The following is a 15,745-nucleotide window of genomic DNA, read 5'->3' on the forward strand; positions in this document are numbered from 1 at the left end:
AGAATATCAGCTCAGACATTTCAGTGAATTGAAAGTGACAGTACTTGCTTCTAGATTCACAAATACCCTCCCACTGAGTAGGCTCTGCAACATGCATCTCCTTTCCTGAAGCAAATTGCTTCTGTAGGGAATTCTTAACTCCCAAAGACAATAATGTGATCAAACATGCTGAACAGTCAATCAAGTTGCAGAGTCCTGACAGACAGTTACTAATCAGGTGCAAATTGTTCTTAATTTGACCTTTTAAACAGAAAGCTTTCCTGTTTAACAGAGACCTTTTAAAAGATTGGACCATAGACATATTTTATACTGAAAATGAAATATCATAACCAATAGTTTAAAAGCAAAATAAAATATTTAAATTATTTTAAAATTCAAAGAATAATATTCAGCACATATAAAATTAGCTTTACAGGAAAGGGGCAGAAACCAAACAGAGAATTAGCAACTTGTTATTGGTAAATGCTAGCCTATAGCATTGATAATGATGCCTTCAAATACATTTCATTTAATTAAGGATAGAGTTATGGCAATAACTTGAGATTAGATTTATCCTGTTTGGTGTGGTTAGAATATAACTGTCAGCTTTACATATTCTTAAGTATCTGCCAATGTTACAGTTATATCAGTGCAATCTTTTGAGGTTATATCTGTCCAACACCACAAGAAGTTGTTGAGGACTGTAAACACAGCAAATCCATCAAGAAAACCAGTCTCCCCTCCATTGACCATCAACATTTCCAGCTATCTCAGAAAGGAAGTCAATACAATAAAAAAACCCTCTCCCCAAGTCAACTTTCTTCACCCCACCCCACCCCCAAAGGGTAGAGAACACAAAACTGAAAACTCATATCACCAGGCTCAAGGACAGCTTTGATCATGCTGTTATAAGACTCTTGTACAATCAAAATAGCCTTGATCTCACAATCTACCTTGTCGTGATCTTGTACTTAACCATCAACTGGCACTGCATTTTTTTTGTAAACTATATTCTACATTCTGTTATAGTTTTTCCTTTTGCACTATCTCAATATACTTATGTTTGGAATAACCCACCTGGAAGGCATTCAAAACAAAGATTTTCACTGAATCTTAGAATATGGTCAGTTCTGCAGGACATCATTCTTCCAAAAATTAATTAACATAAATTGCATGAATTTAACTTCTCCTCATATGCATTATATAAACGTTCTTTCACTTTCAAGCATCCATATTGAACAGTCAATAGTATTATTAGTTTACGAAGTTTAAAATTTCCAATTTTTTTCTCACTTGCCTTTTCAGCAGCATATACACTCAATGGCCACGATAAGGCATTCCGTGCCCCTTACTGTTAATATGCAAATATCTAATCAGCCAATCACATGGCAGCAACTGAATGCATCAAAGCATGGTCAAGATGTTCAGTTGGTGTTCAGACCAAACATCAAAGTGGGAAAGAAATGTGATCTAAGTGACTTTGACCATAATTTAAGTATCTCAGAGATTGCTGATCGCCTGGGATTTATAGGAACAACGGTCTCTAGAGTTTACAGAGAATGGTGCAAAAAAAAAAAAATCCAGTGACCAAAATTCTGTGGGCAGAAATGCCTTGTTAATGAGAGGGGAGAAGGAAATGGCCAGACTGGTTCAAGTTGACAAGAAGGTGACAGTAATTCAAATAACCACACTTTACAACAGTGATGTGCAGAGCAGCATCTCTGAATGCATAACATAACGAACCATGAAGCAGATGGGCTACAGTATCAAAACACCACAGCACGTTACATTTCTGTATCTAATAAAGTGGCCACTGAGCTCATTTACTGTCTTCTAATATCCAGAAACTATACTAGCATCTCTGCAATTCTGGAAGACTACTAGGGTATCCACCATCTCCAAGTCCTGATGAAAGGTCTCGGGCCAAAATGTCGACTGTTCACTCCTTTTCCATTGACGCTTCCTAGCCTGCTGAGTATCTCCAGCATTTTGTGTGTATTACTTTGATTTCCAGAATCTGCAAATTTTCTCATTTTAAGAGACTAAGCTTTGCAAAATGGTGAGCATGAGACATTTGGATATGAGTCAGACAATGAGGCTGTGTTAATTGACCTGCAGCAATCCAGGCACATATGGGTTTAAGTAATTTGCACCATTGTAACTACAAAATTCAGCCAAGTTTGAAATTAGAAAAGATACTTGAACATTCAGGGTTGTCTCCCACTGTAGGTGTGCAATTCAAAGGAAGCATTGTCAATACAGAAGTAATCAATGCCATTGGAACAATTGAAAATGTATTGAATCACATACTGTTACCATTGATCTTAAAGGTATATCATGTAATAAGTTTGTGAGCCTCCACTGAGTATCTCCAGAATGATGCCTGCTTGTGTGATGAATAAAGACTTCTGTATCACCAGTTTCAGTGTCCCTCTGGTGACTTCCATCACAGTCACAACATTTGGGGGCTCATTCGAGATACATTTGAGACCCACTGTGTAGCCAGCAACTTCAGCAGTCTAGGGGGGGGGGTTAGTATTTTTAACAGTAGCACCCCATGCTTAAATCTGTTCAGGCCTACGAAGTGCATGTGTATGCATGTGTATTTGCGTAAGTGACCAGCTTTCAGACAGTTTTTGAGTAGCTTGGTGAGATGGCCACCAGTTGTGAAAGGTGGTGACTCACTGTTCAGGATGCCAGAGAGGTGCATGTACCATATTGAAAGGAATACAACAAAGATATCATGAGTTCAATGGCACAGAGTGCATACTCTGTGGTTTCAAAAATGTACTGATTAATTTTTTATCCATCCCTTACATTTTGCTTAATATAGGAATTATATCTGTTGGGATGATACCTACTGAGGTCAAACAACGAATCGAGAATCCTGATGACCAGATCCAACCCTTGACATTAATTAACACCATTCACAGACCCTTCACCCCAGGGAGAAGCACAGCATTTTGTCTGACCTCCCCTCACTTAAAGTTGCTTGTGGGAATTCAGAATTTTGGTGCAAGCTTGAAGATAAATATTGAAGTTCACGTGCAAATAAAAGCAAAATGCCCTAGTGAGATAATATGGCTCAGGGAGGGTGGAATGGTACATGGGCAACTAGTGGGAACAGCTGTAATAAGGAGGAAGTGACACAGTGACTGATGATGAGAGTAACTGGGGAATGATAACATTGGTGGTTCAGAGAGCTGAAGGATTATGTAGGGGGATTATTTAGAGTGTAAATATTGAGCATTTGACAAATACTCTGGGTTGGACAATGCAGGAAGGGATGATCCAGTCTTCCTGAAAATGCTGAAGGAAGGCCTCAACTCTGGCCACCAGGAAGATGTAGATTTGGGTTTAGTAGTGGGGTCGACCTTGACTTGTATGTTAGCAACTGGGACACCTAGCAAGAAACTGCCAAAACAGATATAGAATGAGATGATATGTTACAGCTGTAGCCTATCAGGCCATAGTTTGAGACAGTGTTGTAAAAGGAGAGACAGGTGTGAGAGTCAGCCACCAAAACAAGCAGATATGAAAGCAGCACCCTCACTGTTCAATTTCATTGCTGACTAGATTACAAAGCTAGCATCCAAGTCAAATAGCTTGCAACAAGTACCATTGTCAGTACTCGTCACTCACGGATATATACAAGAGGTTTACTAACATCAAAATCAGAATCAGGTTTAATACCACTGGCATATGTCATGAAATTTGTTGTTATGCAGCAGCAATATAACAGTATTACAAAAAACTGTAAATTACAGTAGGAAGTATATTTTTAAGTTAAATTTAATAAGTAGTGCAAAAAGAGAGGGAAAAAAGTAGTCAGGTAGTGTTCATGGATTCAATGTTATACATATAAATCTGTTGTCAGAGGGAAAGAATCCATTCCTGACCCATGAGTGTGTGCCTTCGGGCTCCTGTACCTCCACCCTGATGGTATCGATAAGAAGAGGGCACATGCTAGGTGATGTAGCTTATTTCGATACTGTGTAGTGCGACCCCCATACCAGATGGTGATGCAGCCAGTTAGAATGTTCTCCACAGTACATCTGTAAAAATTTGCAAATATCTTTGGTGACATACCAAATCTCCTCAAACTCCTAATGAAATATAGCCACTGTTATACCTTCTTTGTAATTCCATAAATATGTTGGGCCCAGTACAGATTCTCAGAGCTGTTGACACCAAGAACTTGAAATTGCTCACCCTTTCCACATTAGATTCCTTGATGAGGTCTGGTATGTGTTCCCTCATCTTAACCTTTTCAAAGTCCACAATCAATTCTTTGGTTTTGTTGCTACAACATCACTCAACTAGCTGATGTATCTTGCTTCTGTATACCTTCTCATCACCAACTGAAATTCTGCCAACAATAGTTGTGTCATCAGCAGATTTATCAAAGGCACTTGAGCTGTGCCTAGCCACACAGTCATGGGTGTAGAGAGAGTAGAGCAGTGGGCCTAAGCGCACATCCTTGAGATGTGCCAGTGTTGATTATCAGCAAAATAAAAATGTTTTTTCTGATCCACACAAACTGTGGTCTGCTGGTGGGGAAACCGAAAATCCAGTTACAAGAGGAGGTACAGAGGCCCAGGTTCTGGAGCTTTTTGATGACAACTGTAAGAATGATTGTGTTTAAATGCTCAGCTGTATTCAATAAACAGCAGCCTGATCCTGACATAAGTATTAGGATTGTCCAGGTGATCGAAGGCCGTGTTAAGAGCCAATGAGATTGCATCCACTGTAGACCTACTATGGCACTAGGCAAATTGCAGTGGGAGTCAACAATGTGAAATGTTAGTGGATACAGGATCATCAGTTTTGATATTTGATCTACCCTTGCTCAAACTGGAGAGGTAATTTACATTACCAGTGCAGGAGATGAAACAATGAAAGCAGAGAGAAATGAGCCTCATTTACTTGAGATTGAGGGAGGGCAGCTTCCTACAAAACTTTGGGTGTGCCCAACAATGAGGTCTGGAGATAGACACTCTAAGTAAGGCAGATGCTAATCATTCTTTACAGGAAAGGGAGACATAACATGGGCAAGACAGGGACAGCAAACATGTATGATTCACAGAGCAGCAACCCCAAGCAGGGGCAAGATACACAACAATGTATGTGAATTATGTCAGGAAGTCCCAAGGGTAGGGGGTAAATACAAGCAACAAGTATTAGAAGCAGTGGAGCTGCCTGCAGAGACAGCAGCGATTAAAGGCTTACCAGAAAGGGCAGAGAAAGATGCAGAAAGGGAATAGAAGTGCAGATTATGGAGAAAAGAGAGCAACAGAGGAACAAGTCAACAGAAATTGAAGGTGTACAGGAAAAAGCTACGGGAGCCAATTTAGTCAAATTATATGGAAATGTGAAGGACCATTGAGGGATCAAGCAAAAGCAGCAAGATATTGCTGTTCAAAGAGAGACTGAGGAAGGTAAGATAGTCCCCTGCACCCAGGTGACAAAGTCATGGTAAGGGAGCTGCCTGCAAAGATAGGGTTTGCTCCCAGTGGATAGAAACACAGGTGATGCTTCTGACAAATGGCAACTCTGTCTGCGTACAGACCCAGCAAGGCAGCCAGTGGAAACAGTCTTGTTTCCCTCACAGACAGAACAAGGGATCAAGTCTATCCATTAACAGTGTCATTACAAAGAACCTAAATGATGAACAGTAGCCTACTGCATCACATCTGAGCACACCTGATGGAAGTAGACCCACAGATAAAATAGAACAGACACACAAACAGAGTGTGTCAGTAAACTGTGAATAAAGTGTTAAAGGATAATGGTAACTGTACTTTGTAATGAAGGCTGGTTCTGGGAGGTAGATGATAATTATATAGATAAGGATAGGGAAAATAGATGGGAAGGGATCCAAGTTATGGCAGAGACATCAAGATCCACAACTTTGAAAGCAAGGCAGACTGAGAAAGAGAAGAATTGCACATAACGTCTCAAGGCAGCCACTCAGCTTAGAATGGGAGTGAACACAAATGAGCTGGGCACTTTCAGAGGTCAGACAGGCTATCTAAAGGACATTTTGGGAGGGTGGGCAAACAGGGTGAGGTCCTTGCAGCCATTCAAGTAGAGACCATCACAAACCATCTTATATATCAATCAAAGGGACTGAGAGACTTGTCAGATTATTCTGATAACCTTCCGTCATGGCTATGAAGATCCCTGCAGCACCCAGTCACCCAGTGATCTCTGTCTTGGAGGTTGACATCAGGCTGTCTTTCAAGAGAGTGAATCCAAGCAAGGCGACAGGCCCCAATGGAATACCTGTTCAGGCTCTGAAAACCTGTGTCAAACAATTGACGGGGGTATTCAAAGACATTTTCAATCTCTCATTGCTACAGTCGCAAGTTCCCACCTACTTCAAAAGGGCAACAATAATACCAGTGCCCAAGAAGAGCAGGGTGAGCTGCCTTAACAACTATCACCCAATAGCACTCTCATCAATGGTGATAAAATGCATTGAGAGATTGGTTATGGCTAGAATTAACTCCTGTCTCAGCAAAGACCTGGATCAACTGCAATTTGCCTTTTGTCACAATAGGTCTACAGCGGATGCAATCTCATTGGCTCTTCATGCAGCCTTGGATCACCTGGACAATACCAATACCTATGTCAGGATGACGTTTATTGACTACAGCTCAGCATTTAACACCATCATTCCTATAGTTCATATCAAAAAGCTCCACAACCTGGGCCTCTATACTTCCTGCTGCAATTGGATCCTCAATTTCCTAACTGGAAGACCAGAATCTGTGCAGATTGGAAATAACATCTCCATCTCATTGACAATCAACACTAGCACACCTCAGGGATGTGTGCTTAGCTCCTTGCTCTACTCTCTCTATACCCATGACTGTGCGGCCAGGCACAGCTCAAATGCCATTTATAAATTTGCTGATGACACAACTATTGTTGGCAGAATTTCAGATGGTGACAAGAAGGCTTTCAGGAGCAAGGTATATCAGCTAGTTCAGAGGTGTCGCAGCTTCAACTTTGCCCTTAACCTCAGTAAGACCAAAGAACTGATTGTGGACTTCAGATAGGGTAAGACGAGGGAACACACATCTGTCCTCATGAAGGGAACAGAAGCGGAAAGAGTGAGTAGTTTCAAGTTGTTGGGTGTCAATATCTCTGAGGATCTAACCTGAACTCAACATATCAATATAGCCACAAAAAATAAATGACAGCAGCTATATTTCAATAGGAATTTGAGAAGATTTGGTATGTCACCATTGACTCTCGCAAATTTCTACAGATGCACCATGGAAAGCATTCTAACTGGCTGCACCACTGTATGGTATGGGGGCAGGGGTGCTACTGCACTAAATCAAAATAAGCTGCAGAGAGTTGTAAACTTAGTCAGCTCCATCATAGGCACTAGCCTCTGTAGAATCCAGGACATCTTCAAGGAGTGATGCCTCAAAAAGGTGGCATCTATCATCAAGGTCCCCCATCACCCAGGTCATCCATTGTTCTCATTGCTACCACCAAGAAGGAAGTGCAGAAGCCTGAAGGCCCACACTAAATGATTCAGGAATGCTTCTTCCCCTCTGCCATCCAAATTCTGAATAGACATTGAACCCATGTACACTACCTGACTATTTTTTATTTCTATTTTTGAACTACTTATTTATATATATACACACACACACTTACTGTAATTCACAAATGCTTTTCTATTATTATGTATTGCATTGTACTACTGCCACAAAGACATCAAATTTCATAACATTGCCGCTGATAACCTACCTAAGGGTTTCGACCCGAAACGTCAACTGTACTTTTTTTCCATAGATGCTGCCTGGCCTACAGAGTTCCTCTAGTATTTTGTGTGTGGTGTCAGTGATATTAAACCTGATTCTGATTCTGGGCACAGAATGTGAACTATTGCCTGTGAACCTGATTCAGTCACCTGCTGGTGTCCCTACACAGAGTAACTACTGACAGCCACTTCTGAGTTTTACCTATTAAGATACTGATGGGGCAAAGAGAATATGATCAAATTTCTAGAATGTTTTAATGCCATCTCTGCGCAGTCTTGTAGATAGCCTGTTAGGGATGTTAGATAGTGTTGGTACACATAGGGACCTGATAGATTAGTAATTGGAGAAGGGATCCCAAGAGAAGGGTAGTTTTGCTGCCTTACTTAATTAGATCCTCATTAATGTTCGGCCTTCCTGGCATAGAGTTCTGTCTGGGAGCCAAGAGGAGGGTAAGTTAGGGAGTATTCTGGAGTTATGTGAGTATAACAAATAATAATTCAAGAAGAAATAATCTTCAGTTCTTATTGTAAATTGTAAGCAGTAAATAGAAGCTAGCCTACAGACAAAGAGATATGGTTTGCAAAATAGTGCACATAAGTCATTGTCCTGTGTAATCCAGGCAAATAAGGGCTTAAGTAATTTGCACTATTGTACCTAACTTCAGGGAAGCTTGCAATTAGAAAAGTATTTGAACATTCAGCGGTGTCTCCCACTGTAGATGTGCTATTCAAAGGAAGCACTGTCAACCCAAAGCATTGAAATAAATGATGTCATTGAAACTATTAAAACTCTATTGAATCACCTACTGTTGCCATTGATCTTAAGGGTATAAAACTGTGATGTACTTCGAGTTTGTGAGCCTCTACTGAGAACGTCTTCAGAATGGTGCCTGCTTGCTATATCACCAGCTTCGGTGTCTCTCAGGTGACTTTGATTACAATCACAATTGGATCTCCTCATTTTCTCTGAACCTCCACTAAGTCCAGGAGGTTTTCCATATTTTCATGCATTAAGACAAGCATAACATTCTTTATTTTTCTGCCATTTCCTCATCCCACTTTTTCCCAATTTATTGTAAGGTATTGTGGGTTGTGATGAGGTCATATAAAGGTTGGAGGAACAACACCCTACATTCTGTCTGGGTAGCCTCCAACCTGATGGCATGAAATCGATTTCTCAAACTTCCAGTAATGCCCTTCCCACCTTCACCATTCCCTTTTCCCTCTCTCACCTTATCTCCTTGCCTGCCCATCGCCTCCCTTTGGTGTTCCTCGCTTTTCATTTTTCCATGGCCTTTTGTCCTCTCATATCAGACTCCAATTTCTCCAGCCCTGCATCTCTTTCACCGATCAACTTCCCAGCTCCTTACTTCATCCCCCCTCCTTCTGGTTTCACCTATCACCTCATGCTTCTCTCTCCCCTCCCCCCACCTTTTAAATATACTCATCTTTTTCTCTCCAGTCCTGCCAAAGGGTCTCAGCCCAAAATGTCAACTACACCTTTTTTTCATTGATACTGCCTGTCCTGCTGAGTTCCTCCAGCATTTTACGTGTGTTGCTTGAATTTCCATCATCTGCAAATTTTCCCTTGTTTGTGACAATATATACTTATGCTGTGCCTACTAACTCAACAAGGTCTCATTCCAGTCCTCTCCCAAGGAATATCTATACTACAATACTCCATTTTTAATAAGTTTCACCAAATGGAGACTACTACATTGATGTAAAATTTGCAGGCATTGCCAGCAAGAAGGACAACTCATCAAATGCATTTAAGTGCTACCTCCTACAAGTTCAACTTCAAGCCCTACATTAACTGAAGGAATAATACCACCATTTCTTGCCACCCAATCAAAATCATAGAATTACTCAACTCAATACCATTTCATAAGTTCCAAAGGTACTAATATACTCATGTATGGTTAAAAATAATAAAAAGACTCCTACACCAAACTTGTTGATTCTGTTATGAAATGTAACATTTTAGAAATGAACCAGCAGCAATAGATTACACATGGAGTCTGGTTTTAATGGTAAAAACCACTCTCTATATTAGTAACTACTTAGAATATAGTAACTTAAACAAGATAAACAAAAGCTAATAGTGTTATGTGTATATATGTGTGTGTAAATATAACTCCCAAACTATTGAGCTTGGGGGAATAAGGCTTAGAGTCTTGAGATGATAAAGTAGGTAAGTTCAGTAATCCACAACATGGGGGAGAGATATTTGTAATCCACGTTGTACTGGAGAGAGAAGGTAAGTACGAAGTATTCCACAGGTTCCACGCTGGTAAAATGAGATAACAGACGCCGTAGATCTTGTCCGTTGTGACATTCCAAATCCACATATGAAATATCTCCAAAAGTGACCTGTCACAGGAATATTGTCTTCCAGTGGTTACCACACAATATACCCAGGCAAGGGCTACACAAGTGGTCCCATTGATATCCCAAAATCCATTCCTATGGATTATATGAAGTGACAGTCCCACATTCATTGTGCACCATGTGCCAATGTTAACCCAATCTTTTAGGCACCGAAGAGTTCCAAACCATCGCAGTGACAAGCTGAAGTTACAGCTTGTCTGTCCAGTCTCCTTTCTTACAACTGAAGGTCTCTCTCTCTCTCTCTCTCTCTCTCTCTCTCTCTCTGTCTGTGTAAAAATTCGAAACAAACTGCTTCAGCCGGCAACTGATGTCATAGTCCCACCACACTCAGGCACTTACAGCGACAGTCCACAGTAAACGAAACCTATGGGTTCATAACAATTCCAAAAGCCATGCATAAGCTATTCAGTTGTAAGAAGGCAGAGAGGCAAAATAAAGGAAATTATAGGCAAGTTAGCCTGACTTTTGTAATTGGGAAGATACTGGAATCCATTGGATGGAGGTTTTGGGATATTTGAAGACACATGATCAAATGGGTCAGTCAGCATAGTTTTCTTAAGGAGAAATATTGCCTCACAACTCTGTTAGAACTCTTTAAGGAAATAAAAGGCAGGATAGACAAAGAGAGTCAGTGGATGTCTTTGACAAGGTGCATGCATAAGGTTCCTTAACAGGATAAGAGCCTATGCTATTACAGAAAAGTTACTAGCATGGATGGAAGTTTGGCTAATTAGTAGGAGGCATAAAGGGGACTTTTACTGTTTGGCTGCTTGTAACAAGTGGTGCTCTGCAGGGACTTGTATTGGGACTGCTTCTTTTCACGTTATGAGTCAATGATTTAGATGACAAAATTGATGGCTTTGTGGCCAAGTTTGCAGATGATATGAAGATAGCGAAGAGAAAGGTAGTATTGAGGAAGGTGGGAGTCTGCAGAAGTATTTAGACAGATTGGGAGAATGGACAAAGAAGTGGCAGATGGAATATAGTGAAGGGAAGTATATGGTCATGCAACTTGGTAGAAGGAATAAAGACTTAGACTATTTTCTAAACAGGGAAGAACAGAGAAAAAAATTGGAGGTACAAAGAGACTTGAGAGTCCTTGTGCAAGATGCTCTGCAGATCTACTCGTAGGTTGAATTGGTGGAAAAAAAGGCAATGTTAACATTCATTTTGAGAGGATTAGAATATAAAAGCAAGGATGTAATACTGAAGCTTTGGTCAGATCAAACTTGAAATATTGTGAGCAGTTTCAGGCCTCTTATCTAAGAAAAGATGTACTGGCATTAGAGATTGTCCAGAGGAAATTCATGAGAACTCTGGGAATGAAATGGCTAACATACGAGAAGTTTTTGATGGCTCCAGGCCTGTACTCAGTGGAGCTTATTATTCTGAGGGGGTGGATCTCATTAAAATGTATTGAATATTGAAAGGCCTAGATAGTGTGGATGAACAGGGGATATTTCTTATAGTGGGTGAGCCTAGGACCTGAGAGCACAGTCTCAGAATAGAGGGATGTCCATTTAGAGCAGTGATGAGGAGGAATTTCTCAGTCAGAGGGTGGTGAATCTGCTGACATTTTATGCCACAGACAGCTGCGGAGACCAGGTCATTGAGTATACTTAAAGCAGAGATTGATATATTCAAAGGTTACAAAGGCAGGAGAATGGAATTGAGAGGGATAATAAATCAGCCATGATGAAGTGGCATGGCAGACTCAGTGAGCCGAATAGCCTAATTCTGCTCCTATGTTTTATAGTCTCTTGCTGCCAAACTAAAGGTAAAATGGCCCACTTTTCCCAGAGCTTCTAGGGATAAGCATTAAATGACAGCTATGCCAGTGATATCTATTTCCCATCAGTGAATAAAGATGAAGACAGTTATCTGCCTCTTCCTATAATGAAAATAAAACTGAAAGTGATGAGATGATGTATCAGCAAACGCTTGCTGACTGAAATAACTATTAGCAATACCCACATAATTTATTGTAGTAGCAATCACAACCAAGCCCATTTAAGCTTTGGCTGACTACAAGTTTAAACAAGAAAGATCTATGTTTGATCCACTTTTATCTAGATCATTATTTTCCATATTCAAAATAAGCGGTTAAATTAAGTGAATAAAAGAGAGTTTAGATTATAATAATCATACTATATATTGATCTTCTGTTAATAAAATAATGATAATATATCTAGATTTAAGGACACTTTAGATATTTCTCAATATCTTATGATAGAAGCCCAATTTCACTTTCTGAAATCTATAATTGTTCAGGTTTATTGGATTTCTAATTTTGACGATTAGAAATGTCACCCACAGTCCATTGATCAGATTTAACTAAAATACCAGCACCTTGCCTTCAGACAGTTACACATCACTTCAATGCAACAAAAGTCAATAAATTTTAAATATTTAATTACTATTCAGAAAATGTTAATTATATGCAGTTTGGTTTATTAAGTATTTTGCTATATTCATCTTAAAATGAAGGCCAAAATATTATTGTGCTGCCATTAGATTAACTGGTTATGGTAATAGCAAAATTTCAAAAAGAAAACAACTTTACTCCAATAACCAAAACTTATAATTATGTTAAGTGCAACATTGCACCAATAAAAGTTCAAAAAGTTCTAAGTAAATGTATTATAAAAATACAAATATGTCACTATTCACGACCCTGAGATTCATTTTCTTGTGGACATTCATAGTAAGTAGAAAGAAATGGAATAGAAACAATGAAAACCACACAAGACAGAACAGACAAACAACCAGTGTGCAAATAAACATAAATAATAACTATAATAAATAAATAAACATTGAGAACACAAGTTGTACAGTCCTTAAAAATGAGTTCAGAGGTTGTGCAATCGGATCAATATTGGGGTGATCTGGTTCAAGAGTCTGATGGTTGAGGGGTATTAACTGTTCATAACCTTGTGGTGCGGGACTTGAGACTCCTGTACCTTATTCCTGATGGCAGCAGAGAGAAGAGCATATGGCCTGGATGGTGGAGGTCCTTGATGATGGATGCTGTTCTCCTCCTTGTAACTGTGCTCAATGGGGGGGATGGCTTTCCCTGTGATGGACTGGGTATCCACTACTTTTTGAAGTTTTTCCATTCAAGAGCATTGGTGTTTCTAGATAGGCTGTGATGCAACCAGTCAGTATACTCTCCATTGCACATCTATAGAAGTTTGTCAGAGTGTTAGATGACAGACCAAATCTGTGCAAACCTCTAAGAAAGTAGAGGCGCTGCCATGCCTTCTTTGTAATGGCAGTTACGTGCTGGACCCAGGACTGATAGCACCAAGGAATTTAACATTACTGACTCTCTTCACCTCTGATCCCCTGATGAGGATTGGCTTATGGACCTCTAGTTTCCTCCACCTGTAGCTGACAATCAGCTCTTTAGTTTTGCTGTCACTGAATGAGAGGTTGTTGTTGTGACATCATTCAGCAAGATTCTCAGTCTCCCTCCTATATGCTGATTCACCACCTCCGTTAATTTGGTCCAAACAGTGGTCTCATCAGCAAACTTAAATATGGCATTGGAACTGTACTTAGCCTCACAGTCAAAGTGTAAAGCAAGCAGAGCAGGGAGTTAAGCATACAGCCTTTAGATATATCTGTGCTGATGGAGATTGGGGAGATGTTGTTGCCAATTCAAACTGACTGAGGTCCAAAAATGAAGAAACTGAGGATTCAGTTGCACAAGAAAACATTGAGGCCTTGGTCTTGGAGCTTATTGATTAGTTTTGAGGGGATTATTGTATTGAATGTAGAGCTATGTGGTATACATATTTGCATCACTGTGTATCATGGTACAGGTGTGGATATAATCTAGCAATCTGTTTGGCTCAATAGCATTAGTTGCTTCCCTTACTGTAGTGATTCTCAGTGGGGACGGTTATGTGTGCTAAGGGGCCATAAGGAGAAACAGAAGTCATTGGGGGGCATTCAAGATTCTTGGGGGGGGTGCGGTAAGCAGCATCCTAATGAGGAATGAGATCTCACCGATTGTTAGTAGAGCAAATAGTTTTAAAAAAGGATGAGGCACTGGAACACAGCAAGAATTATAGCTCTGCAGTCGGCGAGCACTCATCACAATGCATCTCAAACTCAGCAATTTCATCCAAACAAAGAGACATTGTTGGGGATACATAAATTAGCGAGAGTCTCAAGATGGCGCTTATGGAGTGAAGTGGTTTTAGGCTTCGCTCCAATCCTTTTACTTTTTTTTTCACCTACAAGCACCCCCTAATTGATCTGTTTATACCTATTCTAAAGGGGTTCAGACGTATGAAATCTTTTTCAATTGTTTGAATCATTTTCAACTCGTTGAAATGTCTAAAGCAAAGGAATTGAAACAGACGAAAGAACTGTTAACTTTGGAAGCAATTGCGAAACTTATGGACGACAGACTTGAAAAACTGGAGAATAAATTAACCTCAAAGCCTTCTACGTTCAATGAAATTTTAAAGACACGTGACGCGAAACTTCAATCACTTACACTGGATTCACAAAAACAACAAGCAAGTATTTTAGTTCTTGAAGATGCTGCTCACCAGAGAGATCGCATAATTGAAACTCTGCAACAACAGCAAGCTTCGACTTCTCAACTGCTGGATCGTTATAAATCTAAAATCACTGATCATGAAAACCGCTCTCAAAGACAAAATCTCCGGATAATTGGGATTCCGGAAAAAATTTGAGAACGGTGATCTCACTGTACTTTTCTCCAAATTTTTAATGGATGTCTTCGGCTCAGAAGTACTGGATACCCCTCCAATAATTGACCGTGCACATCACATTTCTTGTTTTCAATCAGCTTCAGGTTTGAAACCACGACAAGTAATTCTCTGGATCCATTATCCTCATACCAAAGTACGATTGATTTGGGCTGCCCGGAAAAAGGGTATGATCAGCTTTCAAGATTTTAATTCCGTATTCTGGATGTTACGAACCCCGTAACTGGGTTACTTACCAGCAAAGATAGAGACGTCCGTTGGAGTCTGGTGATAATATTTTTAACAGTATTTATCAGTAAAAATACACAAAAATAGTATCAATACCAATATACAAAAAATATACGTCGTCAATACTAAACCTAAAAGTGCAGGTATTATAATAATAATCAATAAGAAACAAGCTCTATCATTGTCTAGGGGATAATGAATTGTCCAATGGAAATCTAAAGTTCATTTCAGTTCACACAGGCTGCTGTCTTTTGTTTGTTGCTGTGTTGCAATTGTTGGAGAGAGAGAGAGAAATAGAAGAATAACTTGCCGACTTTCCTTGGTACGATCTTGGTCCGTATCCGTCCTTTAGCTAGACTGTTCCGTGGAGGACTCACCACCCAGGCAAGGATGGACACACACACACACACACAAGCCCCCCACCAGTCTCATACGTTTCTCCTGGTGTGTCTGAGGGGTGTTTCCCAGACCCCTCTTTTATCCTCATTCACGGGGTCTCAGATGTCAATCAGGTTGGGATGATGCAATCCCTCAACCAGACCACTCTGGTTGTCCCCTGAGGGGTTTCAATGAATAGTACAGTACTCAATACACAATTCCTTCTCCAAGAGACAATAGC

General features: G+C 40.0%; 1 protein-coding gene across 1 annotated transcript in view; it reads right to left on the minus strand.

Moving 5' to 3' along the window:
- Positions 1-15,745, minus strand: part of ttc6 (tetratricopeptide repeat domain 6) — a 283,236-nt gene that overhangs the window by 182,602 nt on the left and 84,889 nt on the right. The window lies entirely within an intron of this gene.

This window comes from Hypanus sabinus, chromosome 2, assembly GCF_030144855.1.
Source record: "Hypanus sabinus isolate sHypSab1 chromosome 2, sHypSab1.hap1, whole genome shotgun sequence".
Taxonomy (NCBI): domain Eukaryota; kingdom Metazoa; phylum Chordata; class Chondrichthyes; order Myliobatiformes; family Dasyatidae; genus Hypanus; species Hypanus sabinus.